This window comes from Gavialis gangeticus, unplaced genomic scaffold (assembly GCF_001723915.1).
Source record: "Gavialis gangeticus isolate Ggan-Ray unplaced genomic scaffold, GavGan_comp1, whole genome shotgun sequence".
In the NCBI taxonomy this organism is placed as follows: domain Eukaryota; kingdom Metazoa; phylum Chordata; order Crocodylia; family Gavialidae; genus Gavialis; species Gavialis gangeticus.
This window is the reverse complement of record NW_017729032.1, coordinates 12,812,305-12,817,257: the sequence shown is the minus strand read 5'-3', so window position 1 is coordinate 12,817,257 and position 4,953 is coordinate 12,812,305.

Genomic DNA, 4,953 nt, shown 5'->3' with positions numbered 1-4,953 from the left:
GGGGGGGGGGGGAATCTGGACTAGCTTCTGTCAGAGTTGGCACGCCTAGTCCCAACCCAGTAAATAATTTAGGTAGAAAACAACCCCCTGGCCCTACTATTGCCCCTCACTCCTGAACCATGCCCCTTTCCCCCACCCCCGCAGTGTGGGGGGCTCAAGTTGCTGGTGGTAAGCTGGAGCGCTGGAAGCCTGCAAGGGGAAAGCCACAGTTTCCCAGGTTTTTTCCTCCTGTATAGAAGAATCCACTTTTAAAGTTTGTGTGCAACCTATTCTTGTGACCCCAGGGTTGAGAAATGCTGGTCTAGATCTGCAGAAAAACAGGGTGCTGTGAGCCTTTGGAGGTGAGAGGGTGTCCTTAGGTGTGCAAACATGCTTCAAAAGATCAACCCACAGATTTCAAACAGGAATGGGTCCTGCTAATGCTGACCTCCTGCAGCCCTTCCCACTTCTTTGCAACTGAATTGCTTTATTTTTATTTTTTTTGTAGTCAAAAAACAAATGAAAACTAAAGAGCTGGTATTTTTAGAGGGTGCCCCCAATCTAAAAGGTTGAGAAGTACTGGGTTATATATACCCCTGAGTGAAAAGACAAGCTTTGGCACTTGGGGCTGTTTTTAAAAAAAGGTTGCTACATAGTAGGCAGAAACTGCTTCAGTTTCACGGGCTTGTACCTGAGCCAAATTTGGTAAGATTTCAGGTGGATAACAAAAGATGTGCCTCTGCCAAGACCCACTTCCTCCACAACTGTAAGCCCCTAGCTCCAATACCTGAAGATGCTAGAGCTTAAAAGGTTTCCATCTTTCTCCCCCTTCTTTCATCAGTATCCTGAAATAAGGAATTGCCCTAGCACAAAACCAAAGGTTCCCCTGCACACTCTAGTGATGTTGAGGAGAATGGGGCCCACTTCAGAATTTTTAAAGTTTTCGCAATGATTTATTTATAACATGCATTGCCTCTTTTCCTTTTCTTGGAAGCAAACAGCTGAACCTGTTCGGCTTAGCACAAAACTAAACTAAAATCAACCAAGAAACAAAAACAAAAAACAAAAAAAAAAACCCCAAGGCAGCATCCAGACGAGCACGGCCACACACCTGCCTGCAGCACTGCACACCCACTGCGTATGCGGGCATTCCCCATCCTGCTATTTTGCAGCACCAGGGGGTTTTCAACCCTGGGAGATCCCAGGGTCAAACAAACCCATGCCAAAAATAAAAGCGAGGTGGTGCATGTGGCAACAGTACTCACCACCCAAAACCAGAGCTTGGCTGGTAGGCTTCCAGCTGCAGCTCCCCAAGGCCCCCAGGTAAGGCTGCTGGAGCCAGCACTTGCTGGCCCCAGCCTCCCCTACCCAACGTTCCCTCTAAGGTGTAGTGATCCGTGATCATGCCACTTCCGTCCATGAGCACGCTGCTTCGTTCCATTCCCAAATTCGTCCCGCCTCCCACCTCCCCCTTTCGGTGCATGCCACTTGTTTGCACACAGTATAACTTTGTAAAATTTAAGGATTTAACTTACTGCATCTTCTAAGGGCCCCTTACTAAGGGGATGGGTCTGTGTGCAATGAATATAAAGATGATCCTTTACGGAGGCTGCAGCAAAGATATTGGTCTTCCTAGAATGACAGAAAAAGCAACACTATATGTTGCATGGTAGAATCATGCCCACTTTAACCAAGCTAGTGCCTAAACTGGATGCAATTTAGCCAAGTTAGTGCGTTTCTCTGTATATGCCCATAAACTGCAGGGAGACCAAGCACAGTGTTTTGCAACCAAAACAGCACAAAAGCAGGTAACTGAAGCTCAATAGCTAACTTACAGAAAGAAGACACATTGTATCCCAGCATGACAGTAGCCTGCTGCCAGGTTACACTGTAAACTCCTACTTAACTATCCACTCTTACCCCTAAATCTCCTTAAGGATTGTTGCTTTCCAAGTTTTTTCTGTTCACTGAAGGTTTTGCCTTCAGCTGCTGATTGGCCTCTCTCCTCTCACTGCAAGGAAGCAGTGGCTCCAATAGTGTCAGACCGTATACTGAATACTTTATTGAGAAGCTATTGTGTTATAGCATATTCCTTAGTAGGAATTTGCACACACTTCTCATATGCATATGTCCACAGTGAAGGACTCCACTTTATACAGGAGCTCGCCCAAAGGGGCTGGGGAGCAGAGCAGTTCCCTGGAGCCGGCAGAACCTGCGCTCAGGGAGAAGCCGTCCTGCTGAGTGAGGAAATGGAGCGGAGGAGGAGCTTACTGTTGGCAAGTGTCCGGTGCCGGCCCCGGTGCCTCCGCTGTGCTCCACACCCGCAGTTTACAGGAAACCCAGCACACAACCAAAGGTTTGCCTAACACAGGCTAGTAGTGTTGAGGAGAATAGGGCCCACTTCCACATTTTTTAAGTTTTTGCCATGATTTTTTTAGCATGTGTACTATTACTTAGATAACTTTTCAGTGTTATGTATGATGAACTTATCTCATGGATTACAAAAATACCCACGAAGCAAAAGAAATAACTATTTTCTTAAAAATTGCTCTATCCTCTCAAGCTCCTATTGAACTTCTGTTGCAAAACAGCTACAATGGCTAGCTTGCTAGGCATCTCTCAGCAAAAAGCACACAGTACAAACCAGAAATGGTCCAGAACACCGCTAAATTCAATATTGAATCCTGACAGCCTTGCATTGGCAATATAGTTTCAGTTGCCAATTGCATTATTTTCCCCTTTTATTTTAATTAAGTATTTACGCCATTTATCTTTACTTGGTTTGGTCAGAATTAGCTCAGATTAAAAAAAAAACAAAAAGCAAAATAACTTTATTTTTCGAGCCCTGAAAGCCACAAGAACAACAAATTTAAAGACTCTTCAAAAAATATTTTTAAGGCCACATTAAAAATTCGGTGTGGTTTTGGTAAATTCAAAGAACAATGAATCATAATAAGCAATACAGACCTTAAATGGCACAGTTAAATCTCAGGCAGTTCAAACACTGGTAAGTAAAATCCGATAAACTGCCAGAAAGCACTTCAAATCAGAGACTCCAATTGCAAGTCACTACCCTTTCCTACTTCATTCTGTCTGTATCATTTAAAATTACTTGGCTTCCAGTACGTCAACAAATACAAATTCTCTTATACAACCACTACCCATCACTGCCATCCCGCAAATAGGCCATGTTATATCTGAAACTTCCACTATTTTTCCTGTCCCTTTATCGAAATTCTAAGCTTTCAGTAACAAAAGTCTTTGCCATACTTATATTTCACATAACCCTGCCTAATGAAAAATTATTTTGCCTTTACTATTTGCAATTGTCAATTTAATATTCTATAAACAATTTAATATTTCTCAGGTTTCCTCCATACCACTAGTTAGGATACACAGGAATTTGGATAGTGAACATTTTGTTCTCTAGCTTCCAAGTCCTAGATCTATTCTTCTTTGGTGCCTGTGAAAATTAGAAGACCTCTTCAGAAGAAACATTTCAGAATTTTCTTAGTTTAGTCATTATTCACTAGACAGGTGGAATTTGTAAAAAGTACAGTATCTGAAAATTTGCAGGATTGTGTAAAACAGGGGTTCCCAAAGTTTTTATGCTGAGGCCCAGCAAACCACACCCTGGAAGTGGCTGTGTCCAGGCAAACCACGGCCAAATTTCCGGTCAGAAGACAGGTAAAGATACCCTGACCCCCCCGGGCGGAGGGGGGCAAACCCTGCACTGCTGCACGCCCTGTAGAAGGAGCCATGGCCTCTCCACCTGGCTCGGGAGGGGCTGTGGTTTGCTGGGCTGCAGCCACTTCCAGGCACCAGGCCACAGCCAGGGATTGAGAACCCCTGGCATAAAATAAATTACATGGATCTCTTTATGCAGAAAAGACGACAAACATTGAATAAAGGACAAATTTTGACCTAGCTAGTTAGATCAAAAAATGCTGCTGGCCAAGGATGGCATGGTTGTATTTATGCTTATACTATACCCCAGTACCACCCCCTTGAGTTGTATACATTTCAGGAGCGGCTAAGGAGAAAAGGTTGAGAGAGAACGAATTGAGAAAAATGGTTCTGACAGCAATTCTGATTAATATCTTTTTATTCAGAGTACTTGGTTGACTATTTTGCATCATCTTTGATCATTAGTATGAGATAAACACTAATGGATTTGAACTGTACGGCACCAAAAGTGGAATATGGACAAATGTGATTTGGCAAAAAAAGTTACCACTGGTAATAACATGGCTAATATCTTGGTCAGTATTCTCTTTTCATTCTCAATTAGCTATATAACTTTTTAAATACCATACTGTATGTTAGAAATTACTATTTTTAAAGTAAATATGCTTGATTTGGTCTTACACAATCTGAACCTTTGAAGGGACACCATCACAAAGAAAGCTTGCAATTTTTATTATTTTTATGCAGGAGGAGGTCAGAAGGAGAACATTTTACAAAAAAAATCTAATACACATCTTTAAAATTGCCAGCAACAATTTAGATTAAGATATTCCACTGCAAAATCTGAACACTGCAACATTGAGTTCGTTCACCAGAATCAGAAGACTGAAATAATTTATCTTTTTTTCCTACTACCCAGCCAACTGAAATGCCTCATGCAAAAAAACAGTATAAATGGTGAAAAGTACAGTCAGGCTGTAAAAGCCACTGGGTTTTAACAATTAAATGTGTAAGCAATATAGAGAAAGGAATGAGTTCAAAATATTTTTAGCAGAGTTTTTAATGTAATTTACATTTCCATGTGTAATTATACCTTAATGTAGTCCCTTGGAAATATAACCTGCTTTTTTAAACAAAAACCTACATAAGCCTGCAATCTTATGCTGCTAAAATTCCTAGCAAAAGGTTACCACGTGGTATATACCAGCTAGATACAAAACAACTTTATAAATCAGAGGATATTAACAGATTAGCTTCAAGTAAATAATTGAAGTCACTGACACAGAA